The 22,037-nt window shown below is 41.6% G+C and overlaps 1 protein-coding gene across 3 annotated transcripts in view; it reads right to left on the reverse strand.

Annotated features, from left to right (window-relative positions):
• Positions 1-19,054, reverse strand: part of Thrb (thyroid hormone receptor beta) — a 366,489-nt gene extending 347,435 nt beyond the window's left edge. The window contains exon 1 of one of the 3 annotated variants that reach the window (XM_026405351.2): positions 18,858-19,054. The gene's annotated coding sequence lies outside the window, so the exon portion shown is untranslated. The other 2 variants (XM_026405356.2, XM_026405343.2) reach the window with 2 other exon arrangements.
• Positions 19,055-22,037: the final 2,983 nt, after the last annotated feature.

Raw genomic sequence — 22,037 nt, forward strand, 5'->3', positions numbered from 1 at the left:
CAGGATTTAAGCAACTTTTCTCCAGGCCCTATTCAGTTGGTTAGTGGGGATAGCCATGTTTATGTTCCAGTCTGCCCACCAAGGCTAAAGTTATGCTGATACTACTGTGACGCATGGAAGAAAGATAAAGATGTTCAGAGGATCTCTGTGATCCTCTTAGTCTGCCCTATATTCCAGAGAATGCTAAACTCCATTGCTGATGGTGAACAATACCCATATCCCATCTATCTTAACGGTACCATCTTGAAACATTGATTGGAATTCAGCACTTGGTCACTTCCCTAAGAATCCCCTAACCAGACACATCTGGTCACAACTCATTTTGTCCTAGAGACTACTGGCCCCAAGGAAGAAATGCCAGCTCTGCAAGGGGCTTTAACACAAAGCCAGTTGTCTCCTCCTACTCCCTCTGCCAGTCTTGGCAAAGTCAAGTCCGGGACTTGCCGAAGAAGGTGATTCATCTCTGTATGGAAAGAATGCCAAAATCGACTGTACAAAAGATTTCTTTCTTCACATTCTTAGTTCCTGAGGACCATACAGTCACTTACTGTAAGGCGAGCAATTATGAACTTCCAGAATTGACAGACAGTTGAATAATAATGGTTGAGAACACTTATTCAGGCTTTCTCATGGGCAGATTTCAAGGGAGTCCCATCAAATTGATTGGCAGAAGACATAATTCTTTGTGAAATAAGAAACACAGGCCCTGGAGTCCTTTAGACAGTCCTTTTGTATTGTTCTTCCCTCTTGGCCAATTTTGTATCTTCTGACTTTGTTAGGCCCAATAGGACCTTGTCTGGCTTTCTCCTCTGCCATAGCTTCTCACATACAACCTATTTCCTTGTGTTCTTCATGTAAAGGGGCCGACCAAAGCTTTCCGAGAGGATGAGTATTGTAACGGAGGAATAGAGTAGACCATAAAGTGCAAAACGATGAATTACACAAGCAAATACAATTTAAGTACTTTAAAAGGGAATGGATAATATTTTCTTCCATTTTATTTTAAGAACTTAATCAGGTTCCCACATTTCTGACATTTCAATTTTTGAAGCATTATTAATAATGCGTTTACACACAGTCCCAGGACTGAGAAAACCAAAAGAAACGATGAACTGTTCACTAGAGGCTTGGTTTCACATGAGAACATTCCGATGAGGAATCACTCTTATGCAGTCTTCCTGATTAACAAGTTTTAACAGAGAGAGAGAGAGAGAGAGAGAGAGAGAGAGAGAGAGAGAGAGAGAGCCTTCAGAGTAGTTTCCCTTGAAAAAGCACAAAACAAAAATCGAAAGGCAATGTGATGGGGGAGTATCTTGAAAATCTAGTCTCCCTGGGTATGGGCACAGGGTAAGAAAACACAAGGCACCAAGCTTGTCACTCTTATTCTTTCCGTTGCAGACATTACTAATCAGCCACAACATTCTTTATGACTAAGCCCAGAGATCTGGCGTGGTGCTTCTCAAATATATCAGCCCTAACAACCACCCAAACCTCCTGGAGCTGGCACAAAACTATTGGCCATTCTAGGCTTGGAGACAGATCTACCAGAATTTATGGGATTAATGGCTGTGTCTCTGCACCACCCCAGGTTTCTTATGTGACAGAAAAACAAACAGAAGAATCCTAAGACAACAACAAAAAATGGCTATGATAATTCAAGTATATAATCCTTCCAGCAAGGATTCTGTCTTTGATACTTCATTAATAAAAGAAAAATTATTATTATTACTTTTTGATCAGAAGATTGTTACAGACCATGTGTGCTATAAAGAGGTAACGGTGGAGCTAGGGGGCTAAGGAGAAGCTCAACCCCCAAATACTGACATATGGGTAGAGCTGATTCCAACTGTGTGAACCTGTATCAGACTGGTGTATGTTGAAACATCTGCTCTTCTTACTAATTTGAAAAGCACACATGAAATTTGTCCAATATACTCAGATAAGAGAATGACTTCCTACAGTGAATTACACTTCTTGATTACAAAAAAAAAAATACATCTATGATAAATCACAAAGGAAAACCACTACACTAATATGTGGTTTCCTATAGCCAATGTTCTAAAAACAAAATGTTCTATTTGGCCTGGGCTTCAAAATTGGTCATGTTCTCATTAGTCCTGAGGGGAAGAGGCCCTACTTTATACAATTTCAATCATCATGCAACAAGAAATCAGAGCCTGAAATGTGAAATTAGGATTATTTTTTCAAGTGAGCAAAAAAAAATTTGCTAAAAATACATTGTAACAAATGTAAATAGCCATAGTTGATATGACTCAAATTAACATTTTAGTTTGTAAAAAAAAAAAATTTATGAAAAAATGCCCAAACACAATATTGAAAAATTAAAACTTATTTCACTTGAAAATAGGAAAATGTAAGTTGACAAGTGCTGTCATTTATAATATCTCCAATATACTTTCTCATATGGATTTTCAAGTGATATATAGTATACATAACACATTAATATTTTATACATTCCATATATTTAAGTTATATATCATTTGTATATCTATATGTAAGTTCTCAAATACATGAAAACCTCAAAGGGCCATGCACTATCAAAAAGATGGCACCATTAATAATTAGTTTTGAAACAAAGAAACAGGATATTTTCTCTAAAATGAGTAAAACCACATAGTTTAGCACTTATCGGATAGTGAACACTGGTTATCTAAACTTTTATACCGTATAAAATTATTTTACAATCCCACCCCAAACATAGCATTCTTAAAGAATATAGACAGCATTGGTGTGTTTGAATTTTAATAAAGCAAAGATTCTATAAATGAACACACTAATTATAGAATATTGAAAACATTCAGCATATTTTAAATCGTGTTTAAGAAAATACCACTTTAAATAACTCACTCCCATCTTTCTGAGGAAATTGAGGAGGAAACAATCATTCCATGCAAATCTGAGATGAGGGGGGCAAGTCAGTAAGACCTGAGGAAGGGGGTGGGGAGAGCTCTAAGGAGTGAGAAGGTTGCCAGCTGCCACCCTCCTAGGTCAAAGGCACTTTCAAAGGCAACTCATTGTCTGGCACAGATCTGGCCTGTGAGGTTGAAAGCACTTGCCTGGAACCATATCTCAGGCTGGCATTAGCACCCTCCTGCACAAAGGCCTCAGCTTCACCCCAGGACTGGTTCTTTCCCACCGTGGTGAAATCTGACTCTCCCAGAGTGCACAGGCTGCCTTCACTCACACCAGAGCCTGCTCCTTCCTCCTGCAGGTGCACAGGTCCTCAGAAGAAAGGCTGCCAGCCTCCCAGCAGGATAAGGCTGAAGCATTATTGCCTAAGTGTCTTTGGTGTTCATGTAGAGTTGCAAATTTTGAATGAATAAAATTTAAATTTTAACTTATTAAAGATTTAATAAATTTATTTTTAAATTTTATTATATTTGTTGTCGAAATCTTAATGACTCAACTTTCAAATAATTCCTTGTCACTTTGTAGCTTTTTTTACTTCTGAAGACATTTAAATTGCACCAGCACTTTTGGGACGTTCTGTATCTCTTAAGACCGGCAGGCTTTTGGATTCAAAATTATGAGTTAATGCATATCCTTTGGCCAGCCTATAGTGGTATTCCTGATTTAAGATGAGTGTTTCCTTCAAGGTCTCTTTTGGGGGATTTTAGGATGTTCTCTGATAAAGCATAGTTTTCTGAAGTTGAGTAAAAAAAATTCTTATCATCATTGCCTCGCAACTGAGAATATTTTAGCATTTTCATTTGCTATTTAGACATCTTGTCCAGGAATCTGAATTGGAGAATATAACTTCAGTATTTCAAGTCAAATACTGGTCAATGTGTATAAAGGATATACTAGGTGATATTATAGTGATTTTCAAGATTTTTTTTAACTGTAACAGCAGTCAGAATGCAACTTTGCAATTAGAACCTAGGGCATCCATAGAGAGGACAGTATTTGTGTTTGTGTGTGTTCACATTTTTTAAGTGAAAAAAAAATGCTTCAGAAACATGTGATATACTCTAATACTTTCTATTCTAATCTCTTTTACTTAAAAGTTCTGTTGATTGTAACTTATTATGTTTATTCAAGGCCCACTAATATGTTGGCAATCAAGTTTGAAACATAATAAACCAGATCTGAAGGGGTTAGTCAAAAGGTTACTACGTTAACCCTTCCATAGTTTATGCATTTTTTTTAACTAATGTTGAGTAAAGAAGCAAAAATAGTACAAAAGCACTTTTCAAATTCCATGTGCATATGAATCCCCTGGGGATCTTGCTAAATGCAGACTGTGGTTCAACAGGTCTGAGCCTTGCCCTGGATTCTGCATCTCTTACCAGATCTGGGTGGATGTTGTGTGGTGTGGATCTGGCATGGATACTGCTGGTCTGCAGACAGCACCCTGAGAAACAACAGTATAGAATCCAGTGCAAAGAGCATGCAAAGAACAGAGATAACTGCACAGGTCACACCACCACCTTATAGCTAAGGCTGTCAAAACAAGATGCCTAATCCCTCCAAGCACTTCCTCAGGATAAGACTTGGCACCCCTGCACATCTCTCCAAGACACCAGCCTCTTCAGAATCCTCTCCTCTGTATTTTTTTACCCTATTTCCTTTCTCCATAACCTACCCCCAGCCAAAAAAGTACAATTAACACCACCCTGTTTCTCATAACTTAGAAGCCACATTGGAGTGGATTACACCCCAAAAAGTGGACCACTGCTGCACTAGTCAAGACAAGAACAGGTCACATAAAACCAGTAAAAGAGGCTGCCAACAAGGAGTGTGAAATATTTACCAACGCTTCATTTCAGAAACTTGCTAAACTGTCAAACTCGCTTGTCAAGGTGGACAGCGCTCATAAACTATGTCTCAATGTGACAGAAGGCAATCCTATACTTCAAAGCAGGATTTCATAATTCGGATCTATATAGTTACAATTCTTAACCTAGGACACATAACGCTTATGTTTCTGCACTTTCAACCTCCAGAATTTGGGGGTAAATATATTAGTAAAACAAAAATACAGTTGTAGTAGTGAGGCTTTTGTGGATGAATCTGGAGGGACAGGGAATGTGTTGCTGCTCACCACTGGAACCAGAGCATAGAATTAACACGTATGTGGTGTTAGAAAAATGTTTGATAGCACGAGAATGAATGGAGGAACATCATATTAATAATAAGGCTCTGTCCTGCTGTATGACTTATTAGTTGATTTGCCATGACAGTATTTTTAAAAGGAGCCAGAAATTAAAAAGTGGCATTCTCCAAACTGCATTTATCCAGTATGCAGATGGGGAGAAAGGAGGAGGAAAGGGCACTGTTCTAGCGGAAGGTGGTTTGTACATCCATCCTGAGAATCAAGCAAAGCCCCCTTGGAGGCCAGCAATCCTTGGGTGGGAATGGGGGCTACCGGCTGCTCTGCATGGTCACCTGCCAATCACCAGCAAGGCTAAAGGGCACAGACACAGCTAGTGCCCCTTGCCTTGACTTCTGCCTGCCAGCAGTTGCTTTTCTTTGCCTGGGGGCTTCCTTTTGGCTGCCCAACTGACAGTCCCCAAATGCCAGGGAATCATTGGCCTCTGGAGGTAGTCTTTACCCCCAGGCAGATTGGCAGGTTTTGGTAGATACACACCCATTCCCTTGCCCAGGGGTATGGGGGTGGAGGATAACCTTGAACCATGGGTTCTGAGCTATCTCCCACAATACCTCCGTGTGCCAGCAAGTGCCACTGTGGTAACTGGTTCAATCATGCCTACTTTATTAGTGCAGCCCTTCCCTGGCTCACTTCCCCACTCTACCACTGGTGTCCTCTTCACCACGGACTAAAATTAACTTGCCCTTGAAGTTGCACCTCAGGGTTCTGGGGAGCTCAGAGTCTTTTAAAGGGGGACTCTCCAGTAAAGAGAAGGTTCACAGTACCCGTCCTTTGCCAGGGCTGCAGGATTACTAAGGACCAGCTAGCTGGCTTTTCCATCCTGAAGTCCAAGTACAGGATCTTAAGTAGCTCCTTAGGGCCCCCAGCTCTGGCCCCACTTCTTGCAAGACCATCAGAATCCCAACTTCAGGCACATTCCATTCTCTCCCATAAAGAGAATAAGCAGAACCACATCTTTTGCTCAAGGACTGTAGGGATCAAATGACTCCCGAAGTACAAGTATAATCCCTATTAGTCACCAAAGCCCCTACAGTTACATTTGTCCAAGCTCTCTAATAAGTAACAACACTCGCCTCTGAGAAGGGGATCTCAGTACAGAGCTGGGGAGAGGCAAAGACGAAGAGCGACGACTGCTGGGGTTCAATGAAATTTTGATGAATCACCGGTGGGGATGGAAAAACCACAAAACAACCAAAATGGAACAGTTATTTTAAACACTGCTAAACAATGAACAGAAATGAATTGAAAAAAACCCCTTCAGGGCAATGTCCACTCACTCCTGTTCCATGTAATGGGTATTTTGAGCTGCTAAATATCTTAAGGGGGGGGGGGGATCTACAAAAGCTCTGAGCTATGAAAGCTGCTCTAACAGCCCTGTGTCCAAAGGGCTTATTGCATCTGCAAAAGGGAATTCAAATAGTGAGGTGGCTGGACAATAATCTCTGAATGTTGTCCCAGTAGTAACTTGAACTGGTCACCTAAGGAAGTCTTGCTGTCATACAAGTGGAGGAATCAGGCTGCCAAGCTTGGGGTTCTAGTCTCAATAAGCCACCATCAAAGAGGTTTCGTTAAAGATTCATGAGAGTGTGGATTTTTGCTGGGCTACATCTTTTTGGAGAACATCTACTTTGGGGCCCTTCACTCTGGCCAACCTAGTGAGGAGAAGATCTTCTATCTCATTTCTGATGTAATTGGATTTTTTTTTTTTTTGAAGAGAAAAGAACAGCTGAGCTTTTCTGCAGGACAACCTATTCCCTTATTTATAATGCAGGACAGCAGGGCCTTGTAAGTGTATATTCCGGTTCATCTGAGGACACTTGGTTGTTCATTTTAAAATTAGATTCATCCTAATTATATGAAAACAGCCAATGTGTGGTTGGCCACAACACCAGGAAGGCATTACTCAGCACCTACCTTCTGGGATGGCCTTCACATAGCACCGTACTGTTCAACACAAGGTCCCTGCCCTCTTGGAACTTAAAATCTAGCAAAGAAATATCTCACAGGCAAGTACAAGCTTTGGACACTGGACAGTGAAGAAATATATATAGAAAGTGACTAAACATGTCATATTCCCTGTAGACAAAGGAGTGAGGAAAACTGTCATTTGAAATGGCATATGTCAGCAGATAGGATCAGAAAGAATTTTGATCTTGATTTTTAAATAACCAGGGCAGGATTTCAGGGGCTCTTGAAATTAGGTGCAAAACTATACCATTTTTGGTGTTGGGGATTGATCAACCTGTACTCCATCACTGAGTTCCACCATTAGCCATGTTATGCCATTCCATATAAGGTACTTGAGCATCTGTGAATTTGGTATCCTTGGTAGTTTTTAGAACCAACTCCCCAATGATATTGGGGGACAACTATATTTATAATCACTCATGACAATGCATTGCATTTTATCACACTGCTGTTCTCTTTTGTAGGAATTATTCCAAGGCCCAGATGTTCTGAGGCTTAAAGGTTTAGGGAAATTTCTTCTCTCAGCCTTGGAGAGTACTGAAATTTGTAAACCATACCCATATAATTTCCATTGCACAGATGTGGTGACTGAAGTTCAAAGCAGTTACAAAATTTGCTGGAGAAAACATAGCCAGGCATTTCAACTCAGTCTGCCTTTCCTGCCCCATCAGATGTCTGCCTCCCCCAGCGGCCCTGGGTGCTATCTACCCACTGTCTCTTCTCCAGTGTTCCAGCTCCCATTCAATCCAGGGTTTCCACTAGCCCAATAAAGGAATCAGGTTTTCTTCTCCTTGCTCTGTGACAGGACATTAAAAAAGGATGTCACTGGAGCCTACACTATGGCATACCCTGAGCCCCAGAGAATCCAATCATAAGTCAGAAACAAATTTGGCATGGAGAGCATTATTTATTCCCTAACTTGAAATATCAAAAATTAGCCAGGGCTGTTGGTCAGTCGTAGAGCACTTACCTAGCACATGTGAGGCTCTGGTTTGATCCTCAGCACCACATAAAAATAAATAAACAAAATAAAGATATTGATTGTGCCCATGTATAACTAAAAAAATATTTTTAAAAAATTCTTCAAAAAAAATAAACAAATAAAATAAAGGTGTTGTGTCCATCTACAACTAAATAAAATATTTTTAATATCCAGATCTGTACTTGACAGACATTATAAGGATTAACTTCTTAATACTGCAAATTTTAATTTTCAAAAATATTCTACAGAAATAGACTTGGGAAGAAGAAAGTCTTACCTAGGATAACATAAAGGCATACCACTATTTATTCTTTTACATATCTTCAGCATAATAGTTTGTATTATTATTTCTTAAGAATCCTAAATGAATGGGCCCTTTGTCTCCTCTTCTCCTTCTCCTTTTTCTTTTTTCTTTTTATTTTTTTTCAGTGCTAGGGATAAAACCCAGGGCCTCACACATGCCAGGCACGTGCTGCACCACTAAGCTATACCCCCAGTCATCCTTACTTCTTAGAATAAGGCATGTTAATTAAAATTAAATTAGAAGATTTTCAGAAAGGTAAAGCATGCATAGGTAGAAGAAAAGGGCTTCTTTTTCTTTTCACTAACATCACATTTATCATTTGTGCCCCTCTTGATTTCCTTTATGTGCGGTATTTCTACAGATCTGGCTGAATATTTGATAGAATACATTTATAATTTGGGAAGAAAACAAGCCAACATCTTTTTGACTAAAAAAGAGGTGCCCCCTCAGAACAAGCAATTATAGGATAAATATTAGAATAAATACTAGGAAAATCAGGATTTTTAAGCTAAGCTATTATGTTATGAGTCATTAGAACAGACTAAAGTTCTAAAAATTATTTCAGGAAAATGACTTCAACACCTCTGACAACATATTAAGAGTCAGATCTGGCCTCTGCTCCCTGACGTGTCTATTAACTAATCTGATGATTATTTTTAAAAGGAACTAAAATTTAAAATATCACTAATATTTTTATTGATTACATGTCAGTAATATCTGAATATATTGGGTAAAATAAAATAAAATATTGAAATTAAAATCACTGGATGCTTCTTACCTGTTTGCGAATTGTGATTATCAACAAAAATCTTAACCACATGTGTGGCTATCATTATATTGGACAGTGCTGAGCTATCAGGGTTTAATAAGCTATGGCCCTTCACCTGTTTTTGTAAATAAAGTTTTATTGGTACACAGCCATGCTCATTTGTGTACTTATTGCTCATGGTTGCTTTCTCACTTCAATGGTAAACTTGAATAATTTGAACAGCGACTATATGTCTTGAAAAGTTGAAAATATTAACTGTATGGTCTGTTACAGAAAATGCATGCCAACTCCTAGGCCAAAAGATAAACTGAGGTTACCTAATTTATTTATGAATACCCTTTTATAACTAAGGAAATTAAAGCTCAGATAGGCCAAGAAACTTGTTTAAAATATTTTTTATTCTTAATTAGGTGGTTTTTCCATAAAGCCATCCTCTCATGCATTCATTCATATTCTTCATCCATCTCTAATCTTGATCATTAAAGAAATAAAATCCTCATCAGCTAGAAAATCAACACTTAATATGATATAATGATTCCCATCACAACAATTATTTCAATAAGGTCCCATAGAACTTTGCTTTTGGTAGACATGGGAACTGCAGGAATGTATGTACAATGGCAGAGAAACCTTTAAAGTCATATAGAACTCTGAACAGGCTGTTAGAGGGTCTTTAAGCTTTACTTGAGAACATTTTAGAGATTCCATCATGTAATCTGTTTTCAAATTACACTTGAAATTCCCCCAAATGTAGAACTAGCTTGCTAAAAATATTCATTATTGGAATTAAACTAAAAAAATTTTGCCACATGTTGGAGAAAGTAAAATCTGTTCCCAAAGACATTGTGGCAACTTGTAACTAACTGCCTCATTACTGAAATCCGCCACCTCTCAGTTGATTACCCTGAGTCCTTAACTAGTCTCCTCACTTCCAGAAGCCCTTTTGCTCAAGATCTATCCCAAAGCCCCCTTTTAGAACAAAAATCGAATTTACATTCTTCAGTCTCTTCATGCTTATGATGCAAAGTACATCTTCTTTATTGTGGCCAGGAATGTCCTCATCATCTGGTACCTACAATACCAGATTCCAACAGCTTACTGTCCTTTCTTTATACACAGACTGGGCTCCTTGCAATTCCCTGAATGGTCCACACATTCACACCCACTTCCTGTGTTTGTGTTTTGTGTTCTTCCTGCGTAGAACCGTCCCTACCCCATGTAGGTGCTCCCACTATACATTGAACTTACTACATCATAGAACTATCAATATTGCAATTACCTGTGAAATATTAATACTCCTCCTACTACAAATAACTACTATTTAGGAATACATAACTAGGGGTCAAGCACTACATTATTTCATTGAATTTTTACATTTTAGACAATGAAACTGAGCATGTGCAATGGAGCCAGGTGAGGTCACAGTAGTAATCCACACCTTCCCACTACAAATCTCTACAACTTTATCTCTACACTAGTGATTCTCAGTGGCGGCAATTTTGCCTCCCAGTAGACAATGTCTGGAGACATTTTGGATGCTACTGGTGCTACAGGCATCTAGTGGGTAGAAGCCAGCAATGCTGCTAATCATTCTAGAATATACAGACAGTCCTCCATAGCAAAGATTTATTCTGGCCTGAAATACCAAGACTGCAGTGATACAGAGGAATTATCTGGCCTCAAATTCTAATAGTACCTGCTATTGAGAAACATGGCTCTAGATTTAATCAGCTCCTATGGACTGCCACAGAAGACTCAGCCAGAAGTTTTGAATGTTTGCCATGGTGTCTCTGCACCTAGTATAGTTCCTGGCCCCCAGCAGATGCTAAGGGAATTTGTGATTGATGGATGGATGAATGGATGGGTGCATGGTTGGGTGGGTAGGTTGAATGGATGGATGGACAGACTCCAGAAGAGGCAAAAAAAATTATTTTAAGGCTCCATTTTTGTGGCAACTTCTATAAAGATAAATCTGAACACATATTCTTAATGAAAAGTAAAAAAAAATAAATTTAGAGCATATTCCAAAACATGTGTTAGCCTTTCATTTATGAACCTATAGAGTGTGATTGAATTAACAAGCCAAATGTACAGGACTTTTTTTTTCCAGAAAGTCTCAGGAAGACAAGGTATTTTTCGAATTGCTCATAAATACTATAACTACCAGATATACTGACAGGTTTATACTCCATGTAGTAGGTCATAACTTAATTTTTTGAAAGACGTATTTTGGGTGTAAAGTTTTCCTGGTTCCTTTTTTTTAAAGAAAATAAAAAGAAAAACAATACATGAGAATGCAACTTATGCTTTCCCTCATTGTGTCTGTAATTCAGATGTAAGTACCTTATTTGGGGACTCCAAATATTGCAAGTGTAGCAAAAAATATAGTAAACAGACACATAACAGAAATAAACTATTCTCTGGCCTATGTAAATCAATAATCTAAACATTAGAAATAAAGCCAAGGAAAGACAAAGATAATGATCATAATATTTTTGGAGTAACAAATTTAGAAGGATTTTTACAACACTGCAAAACACTTCAATTGGTTTTTTTAGATGAAAAAGCAAAATGTTTCCATTCTGTGGCTTCCTCAATTTACCACTTTTTGTGAAGTACAGTAAGAGGTTAAAACAAAGGAGCCTGATTTTTTTAAAAAAGTGTAATATTGTAAACTGTTCTTCATAGCCTCTTGCACTAAATTTCATCACCTGAGTCTCACATACAAATTCAAAGAATACGATGATCATATACCTTCTGATAACTGATCTTGAACATTCATAGCACACATTAGTATAAAAAATGGGTTCTGAAGCTTTTGCTTTAAGTAGTAAAACTTAGCATTTCCGAACATAGTTGACAAAAGAATAAAATAAATGAATGGTAAAAATAAGTAAAAAATAAAATAAGACAAGAATCTGCCAACACATTTAGTATTAAGAGAAGAGACTGAGCGATGACTGAGCGATGGTGGGATTTTCGTAGCTTGGGACATCAGCATGGCTGGCATTCCTCACCATGATTTGGAAGCCTGGCCTGAGAAGTGCAGCAGAAGCCTGGGGCAAGTGGTGGTTTTGTCAATGCATTGTGGAACATTGACACACACTAGTCCCAGAGACAAATTCGCATGCATGGACATGCAAGGTGGTAAGACATTCATGCATGTGGGAAAGAAATGTGAAAAAGATGATCAAGCCCAGAAATATCATAGATGTTATCGTTAATCATTCTTTTTTTTTTTTTTTTTTTGAGTACCTGTTCTGGGAAGACATTGTTAAAAACCTAGGAAAACAGAGTACTCAGAGAAATAAAGAGAGGAAAGTGCACATGAACTATCTTGATGATCAATTAAAAACACAACATATGTCACAAGGTAAGAATACTCAGTGGTTCCTGAAGATCATGATCAAACATTATGCCACTAAAACCATGACTACATGACTATCTTCTCAACTCTCCTCATTGCAAGCCCTCCTAAGCCTCCAAAGTCCTACCAAATGGACCCCAAATAACAAAGACAGACCTGCTGTCAATCTGCCTTCCTCTGTCTATGCTTTGGCTTTTCCCAACTTATATCACTCACAACTTTTTGATAAATCTGTCAAATCTTGATCACAGAGAGCGCCATGATTCCCTGAGGCCCTTTTTCAGAACTCGAATCTTGAATGCATAACTTAGCTTACATCAAACCTTTCCTAATTCTTATAGGTGCTGAGCAATTTTTGAAAGCAGGATTAGGAAAAGTAAAAATTAGAATAAAACATCAAGATTAGGAAGATAAAATCAGAGCTCCCATATGTAGGCCATGATCTTCCTCACAGTGACAAGTTGGATCACGAATTCATGTTTTGGTTTTTCTGTCCTTTGAACATGTCTACAAAAATATCATTGAATTTTTGATAAGCATAGCCCAGAAGACAGTTCGAGGTTGGGTTTTTTTTTTTTTTTTTTTGGTCAAAGCTTTGCATGCAGGTATTCTGGGTGGTTAAGAGTAGACCCACAGACTGCAAACTTAATGGGTCTGAGGAAAAAGAGGTGATCAATATTCTCCAGCACATCTATGTTCCTTATGTGGGATGTGGGATTGTCCTGGTGGAAATGCTGCAGTCAGCTTCTCCGGGCATAGTCAAGCTTCCTGCCTTCTCATTCCAGGCTCTCCTGACTTGCTGCTTGGAAAAAGACACTTTGAGTTCACAGAACTCAGTTTCTTACTCAATAAAAATAGTACTGCCACAAGAAAAGCTGCCAGTACAGAGAGTCTCCACAGCCCCTTGAAATTAGGACAGGAGGGACCAAAGAACATCAATATTGAATGTAGATCACTATTCTAGGTGTCGCCTGGCCAGATTCCTGAGAGGAGGATATGGAAGTACATTACTTGTGACTCAGTGATTTAGATACTCTCCCCCCTGCCCCATCCCCGCTTTCTTAAGTGCCACAGTTGACAAACAGGTTTGGGAACTTAAAGTGGAGAATGGACATCCTCAATCCAGAAGTGCACTGGCTTAACATATTACTTCCGACACCACTTGGGTACAAGAGAATCCTGGGTGAATCCCACTGGAATTCACACTAATACCCTTGGGCTACAGAAAACCACAAAGCAATCAGCTCCTCAGAAATAAAATGACTTTATTTCAGCTAAGGGTTCACATGAGAAACTCCAAGAGGCACATCCATTTCATCCCAGTAGAGAGCATTTCAGAATCCCTTTGTCTTAATCTCTGTATATTGTCTCATATGTCACTGGCTGCACACCAAACTTCAAGGTGACTAGCAGGATCAGGCGCACAGTGGGCACATAATATCTGCAGATGGAATAAGCAATCAAATCAAAGGATCAAAGTGACTGTAAATAAAGTAAGGAGTTAACTCGTCATGCATTGCTCAACCAGCTTTGACACCAGAACAAGCCCTTCTTAGCAAAACAGTCGCATGATTTGGCCTATGATGCAATCCAGGCAGTAAACATTCACTTTGGGCAAAACCAAAAGTTAGAAGATGGCACTCACTTACCAACACAGAGGAAAATGAGAAGCACCACCCCCTCTCCCCCTTCTATTCTTCCACTAGAAGTTTACCTGTGCTCTTGTGCCAAGCTCCTTTATCTATCAGGCACTGGAGTGTCAAGGATGAATAAACCCACTCACAGCCTCTCATCACAATTTAGAGGTGGGGGGCAGGAATCGAAACAGACTTCCTGAAGGATAAGAACTACATAGACTAAAAGCACAAAGCAGCAGGACCACCAATCAGGGAAGTTTATGGCTATAGGGTCATTTTCAAGTACCTGCCTATTCTGTCCTCTCAGATTGCTCTAATGAAAAGCCTGGTGGACACACTGCATGTCTCAGAAAGTTAGTTTAATGGACATGTTAGCCATTCATTCCACTAGGTTTTCTGCACTGAGGATCATCGCCAGAATCTCCATCACTGGATCACAGGAGCTTGGGCCCCAGAGATAATTCATATCAGGTTACTTTTCTTCACTGAGCCTTCTGAATTTTTTTTTCTCCCTCTTGAGGACTGGTAAAAGACATGACCGTATAACTTTACTTCATTTTCTGTAGAATCCAAGTTGAAGCACTGTCCATGGCATAGCTTATCTTTCATATGAATATATTCTAGTTGCCAGGCACCATGGTGAGCACTCTACATATTATCTGATCTATACTAACAACTTACCTGTATGCCCTCCAGATCTCTCTTTCTCTCCCTCTCTCTCTCTCTCTCTCTCTCTCTCTCTCTTTTCCTATTAACTTGGCTGTTACAAAGCTCAGAGATAAAGTAAATAAAGCAGGAAACACTTAGGATGTTAGTTTATCTTTCCTTCCCATTTTTAACAGTCTCGTTATTTTGTGGAATCTTTACTATACATTTACTCAGACACATTTCTGAAAGTCGATTCTCTATAAACAAAAACAAATTACCATAATCATCGATTGCAATTTCCTCTTATTCCCAATTGGCAAGAATTTCCATGAATAATTAATTTGAAGATGATCCCTTGGCTATCGAATTCTGGTCACTTGAAAGCTCACATAATGCAGTACTTTGCACCATCATCTGATTCAGAATATGTGTATGAAAGTGCAACGGGGGGGGGGGGGAAGAGAAGAGGTTGGCTGACTTGAGTTACAACATAGAGTAATCATCAGGTTATTTCCAAATCTATTACCAAGGAATATATCTATCTTGTGTTGGAACTTGCCAGTCCCATTCCCCTTTCCCTCCCAAGCTACCATTTTTACAGCCTAAACTATATCACCACACGCCCTTGGTCCTCTTAGGACTGCCAAGGCCAAAGGCACTGCCAAGACCTGCTGAGTGAGAAGTCGCTGCAATCACCCAGTGATGTCTGGTCTCTGGAATTTCACTCTTAGTACTGACAATGCTCCTGGAACCCATAAAGATTCTGCTAAAATTCAGGGAGTTGAAGGTCAATGTCTTCAGGGAATCAAGGTAACATTTGAAAGGCAATCTCCACCACTGCTGAAGGTAGGCAAATGCCTGGAGCAACTTGCAGAAATAACTCTCTACAATGTTGCTGCTGTACAGAATGGCAGGCCAGCTGTTATCAGAGAGGGTGAGGAGGTGCAAAGATTGAACCATGTTCACATGGTATGTGTGTGTGTTTGCGTGCACAAGCACACACACAAGCCACAAATTTTGGCATGCCCAACTGGCACCCATTTGCAATGCTGAGTCAGGCATTAGGGGAACATGATGTTTGGGGGCAACCATTAATTTGTTCAACAAAGATTTACTCAGCACCTACTGTGTGCCAAGTGTTCTTCTAGATGCTGGGAAATCTAGAGCCAATGAAGTAGTCAAGACTCCCATTTTTATGGGCTCTATACTGTAGGCAGAGTAGACAGGTAATCAACAAATATCAAATGAAATGAACAATTCAGATTGCAAAGAAGATGAAAGGAGGAAAAAGATGCAAACAAACAAAGTGAACGTTTTAAAAAGGAATATGGGACTGTCTTTGCTCCAAGGTGACACAGAACCTGATAACAGAATGAGAAAGAGCTAAAGAAATCAATCACCTATATTCTGATTTCCATCAAAAGACGAGCTTACTAAAAATTTTATTTTATAATCAAACATGCAATCTCATGTGCGGGCCCCTAACATCCCAGGCTTCAAACAACTGGAAACACCTCAGGAAAGGAAAGGAATCCTCAGCTTTCCCTGTTCTTAAGGGGATTTTAAGAATTCACCTCCCCCCGCCCCCCCCAAGATGCTAGATTAAAAGCAAATTGTCTTAGTTCTTCTCTACAACAGAATTTACTACAAAAAAAGTGAAAATGGGAGAAATGTAATGCCAGTTACTTTATACAACGATATTCCCAATGTCAATAAAATCATGCTTTTGCATTGTAGTACCAACAGGAATCATTTCATAAAAAAACCAAAAGAATTTGGTAGCTATGTTCAGTGTCATTTACTTTTACTCATAAAATAAAGCCCAACTCTATTTACTAGCAGATATTTTCACTTCCAATATATAATAAACCTTTGAAATTAATTAAAAATAAAATTCTAGCAGCATCTGTTTAACATGCACAAATAATAAATAGTTGCTCACCAGACCCTATATATAAAATACCCCAAACAAATCACTTACTACTAAATTGCCATTAGGGTCCATTAACTCACTTAGCCAACTAACATGAAAATGTCTTAAAATCATCCACTGTTCAAAATACTTTTGAAATACCTTTTTCATTAACGTTTCTTAGCTTATGCCTCCTTTCAGAGTTAGAATTAAGCAGAAGTGAATTAGGGAGTAGAATCGTCATCATGAATATTCAGAATGAATCATGGAACATTTTCACTAAAATGCAGTTTTTATTCCTTTGCAATACAGTAAGTGCAATATTTTGTTGCAATGATAACAAACTAAGGATAAATGATGTAAAAACACTGCCTACCAGGTTTACTTCATCTAATACATTTATCATTATAAAAATTGTTCTGTTCTAGTATGAATGCACAGTACCTGGAATGCTTCATTTCTTTAACTTAAAATAGTCTTTATAATTGAGTCTCATTAGTACCTAAGACCAATTATATGCTGAGGGGAAGGATTTATTTCAAGTATATTTACCAGTTAGACATAGTGTTTGAATCTTCACAAATTCTAAACGTGTGTGGAGAGAGGAGGGTGAAGAGTCTGAACTTGACTGCTCAGGTAAACACTTTCTTTGACTCACGTTTGGAATTGCTATGCTTCAGACCCTTCTTTTAAATTTTCCCATTTGGAGAAAATTATACATTTAGCTTTTAACTGAAAAAAACAAAAACAAAAACAACCCTCATTCCACACCCCACCCCCAGTCTTCTTAAAACAAATCAGAAGGCTTAAGAATTAGCTCCAATAATAATCCTATAATGGTCATCAGGAAATCCTCCTCCAAAATGACAACTGCAGCTAAGAAGGACGAAATTAACTAGGAATAAAAACTACCCAAATGAATCCTTCCCCAAGAGGTGGGTAATGCACATCTGGAACAACTGGTAACACAACCAACTCGAGATGACCCAGAGGAAGATGCTGCGTCAAGAACAGCAAAGCAAAGAAGCGCGACTCGGAAGTCTTGTAGAATCGCCACCGATTTCCCAAAGAGGTAGAGAGCAGCAGAGTTGAGTCGCCAGGCACTGGTAACAGCGCACGACAGCTCTCAGGGCAATTCTCCATTCCAAATCCCAGAGTTCCGGGGCAGGAGGAAAAAGGGGGACAGGGGACCCAAGTCCCTTTAAACTGCACCCCCCTCCCCCGAGCCTGCCAACCTTTTCCGAACCCCCATGTCACACAACTTCCTCATCATGGAAACTTCCACTCGGTTGGGCGCTGAGGATGCCAAACTCCATTTCACAAGGAGCCTGTCAACAACTGGGCTTGGGGTTTGAGGAACAGAGCCGCTGCGAATGAAGGGGGCCCCTAGCCACCCTGCTCCGCCACTGCCCAAGCCGTGGCTCCTTGCCTGCAGCCGCGAGGTGGCGGAGCTCGAGAGGGCACCTCCTCCCAGACCCCGGGCGCAGAAACCCCGCGGAGGCAGGTCAGGAGGCGATGACACCCCCGCCCGCCCACGCCTGCCCGCCCGCGCGCGCCCAGCTTTGCCGCCGGCACCCGTCCAGGTTCCTGCGACACCCAGTCCCCACCTTCTGGACGGTGGGAACTGTCGCCCCCTCCTCCGCCTACCCCCCACCCCCTGCCTCCTCCGCGCAGTCCTCTTGCCAAATTACCGGAGCCCTCGAGCCTGTTGGGTTGACCGCCCGAGCCCGGGGAAGGCAGCCTGCGGGCGCTTGCCCCGAGCCCGGGGAGCAGAAGGTCTCCTTTCCAAGCGCACTCACATTATTCATGCAAAGTTAATCCCCGCCGCGTCACGGCCGCCTGCCCGAGGATGTGCGCCTTCCTTGGCCAAGCCCCGCAGTCTCCACCCTCCTCCGCCCCCTCCTCCTGGCGGCGGGGTCCCGGGGAGCGCAGGCGACCGGGCGTCGCGCGACTCTACGAAATGTCAACTCCTTGAGCGAAGAGAGGCGGCCGTAGCCAGGGCCGCTCCAGCCCTCCCCGGCCACTCCACTTTTATAGGCGTAGGAAGCTAGTGTGGCCGGGGACACGGGAGTCCCCGCCTCTCCGGCCCCCCGCGTGCCTGGCCCGCCCTGGCCCGTTCCCCGCTCGCAGCCTTACTCTGGGCTCTGGGTACCGGTTCCGTGCCGGGTGTGCGACCCGTGACCTGGTTTCCCCTGCAGCCCTCCCGGCGGTCCGACTCGCGCGGTGGCGGCGGCGGCGGCCAAGAGCAGGCAAACCGGGCTCCGCCAGGGGCGCAGCGAGGAAATGGCCTCCTAGCCGCACACCCGCCGCCGCCGCCGCCGCCTGCCCGGGCAGCCCGGCTGGTACTGACGCCCCGCGTCGGCTCCGGACCCGTACTCCGACGCGCTCTCAGTGCCCAACTCTCTGACCCCCACCTCAGGCGCTCCACACACACCATCCCGGGGCCAACCGCCTCCGCACCTGCCTCCCCAGGTGCGGGAGCTCCCCCTCCTCCCAGACCCGGCCGTGCCAGCCACCGGGCGTGCCCTTCCAGGGGTGGTGACGTTGCTACGGGTTTGGTGGCCGCACGTCCGCCCACCCGATTGTAGGCACAAGGTTCGAGTTTGGGCGTCATTCCTCTAGTTTCGGAAGAGGAAGGAATGGGGGATGAGTGACAAGTGGACGGGGCGGGGGACTTCTAGGAGCATGGCCTTCTTTGCCCGCCCGACAGGCGCGCCCCGTGCCGCTGCACTCCTTTTTACGCCCCCAAACAACTTGTGGCGCGTGTCGGGACGACACGGAGCTCTCATTGCTCCCGGGGCCTCCCGCTGGCCAGGCCGTCTGGCGGTTTTCATACCCACAGTCACCCTGGGAATGGAAGTTTGGAAAATACCTTGCTAGTGCTTAAGGGAGAAGACCCCCGTATCCCCACCGCCGCCACACACACACAACATTATGCACTCCTGGGCTCTCCTTGTGGTGCAAGGTGGGAACACTCCACACCCCATTAATAATGGGACACCCCATTATTTTGTCTTTGCCCTGGAAATATACAAATAAAACCCAGAGGACAAAAATAATTCATACCCTTGAAGAGTTCTGCCTTGGCAAATAGCAGTTCTAGAATATTTCCTACCCAAGTCCTGAAGGTCAGTGGTTCAGGTTGTGAGAAAAATAAAGCTGCTTCTGAGCTAGGTTGCTTGGAAAAATACCCACTACTCAGACAGCTAAAATGCAACCAGTGCCAAGTTATATTTGAACCAAAATGCTCAGACAACAGAGTTTTATTTTCTTATAAGCAGCATTAAAATAATTTCTACTTCATAATTCAACATACACATTTATTCCTGTAACACACAGTGTAAGAGAACTAGGACAATTTGTATCCTCAACTGTCTGAACAATGTAAAAATTAGTTATTAGAGAGTTTTCTACATTTCCAGCCTGCAACATGTGTTTTATTCCAGCTTCTTCTGAGTGTTCCACAGACAGGGGAGCAGCCACCACCCCTGCTGACAGAATCAGGAACCACAACTGTCAAGTACTCCTTCCCTGTATCTGGATGAACAGGGTTTCAGCCTACTTGGAGAGAGAAAGTTGCAGACCCCAAGACTCTCCCATTAGACTCCACAAGCTCCATTTCCCTTCTATCCTTTGTGAGAAATTTGTGCTTTATTCTTTGCCCTGAAGAAGTCTGCACCATTGAACTTGCCAGCTTCTATAGTGGAGACTTGTTTTTGCAGGGAAGTTCGTGGGCTTTCCTCCCAAGCTGCCCTGGGATATTTTGGATGAATTGAAGGAAAGCCATGCAGTCAGTCCACACCACTGTTCCACACAGGCAGCCCCCTGGTGGCTAACTGTGGGTGGAAATCTGCCTGCTCAAGTAGGCCACATTTACATCTGGGTCTTCTGGTCCTCAAAGGGGCCAAAGGAGTCTAGTGAACAACTTTGTAGTAAGGCGAGATGGTGCCCATCTTCCTTCACATGGTGGATGACCAGCCACAAATCCTGAGGGAACGTCTTACTTTTTCCTTCTTCTGGGTATAACTTGGAGCTATTGATTTTTCTAAATTCTTTCTTAAGAAGGATGAATGAATGTTAACAAAAAACTTGCTTCTTTTTGTTTGAATAGATTGGTCTTTCTGATCTCATTTTGCCTGGAGACTTCTGAAATAAAGAGTTGATGAAGGCTTTATATAAATAACGTGGTGTTATTCGAACAATTCCTGAGACTATGATTCTAACAATGTTATGTAATGAGGCTACTGCAAGGTTATTGAAACAATAGGAACTAATAGGATTCCATTCCAACAGGCTCTCTGAGGGCAGTCTTCCAGACTGGGTGATGCTAAGGGCTACCAACAGAGCATGACATTTGTCTGGTTTTATACAAGGAGGGAGGGTGGAGCAGGATGTCATGAGGATCTGACTAAAGGCAGGACATGTTCTTTAAATCTGAGAGCCCATGGTCCTGTGTCCCACCAAGTGCAGTTGCCTTCCGAGAACATATGACAGATCCATGTCATACTCCACCTTAACCATCCTCATCACCAGAATCTACACATTTCAAGCTGATAAACAGGTTCAAAGAAGTGACCCATTCATATTAATCCTCCAGCAGCTACTGGGGGAAGGAAATGAATGAAACATAGGGCCTAACTTCCGGGGTTTAGGATAAAGTGAAGTCAGTTGTGCAAGAACAGGATCTGAACCTGTTTTTATTTAACATTGGAGATATTGTTCATTGTGGATGGTTATTATATTAATTTTTATTTTTAAAACATTGCACTAAAAATATTTTCTCTCCATTCCTGAGCTTTTTGGCAACCCTTTAAATTTTGTGCCAGAAGTGAGTGTCTTACTAAGCCTGGTTCTGCCATATTGGGTCCTGCACTACTGTCACCAGAGTCTAATCAGAGTAGTGAAGTTCAAGTTGGAGTTTACTGAGTGGAAAAGATGATTAATATGTGTTAAGGGACTTGAGGTATGGGGGATGGAGATGTAGGCATGAGGTGAGGGAAGAGCTCTAAGATTTCCCTGAGGTGTGGCACTGGGACCAGTTCAGCAGGGGCTGACCAGATTTTACTTGGGAGTATGGGCACTGAAGAAGTACCATGTCTGGGGCCTGGATCATTGGTATTTGGTCATTCACTCAACAACTACTTCTCAAGCTGGCTGTACAGTCAAACGAACTAGCCCAAGAGATTCTAATTTTCACTGTTATTCCTGGAACTTATTTTTGCTATGAAAGCACCATTGATTCTGGTCCTAGCAGCTGAATAAGAATGGAAAACCTGGGGCTGAGTTTGTGGCTCAGTGATAGAGCGCTCACCTAGC

Source organism: Urocitellus parryii, chromosome 3 (genome assembly GCF_045843805.1).
Source record: "Urocitellus parryii isolate mUroPar1 chromosome 3, mUroPar1.hap1, whole genome shotgun sequence".
NCBI classification, from domain to species: Eukaryota; Metazoa; Chordata; class Mammalia; order Rodentia; family Sciuridae; genus Urocitellus; species Urocitellus parryii.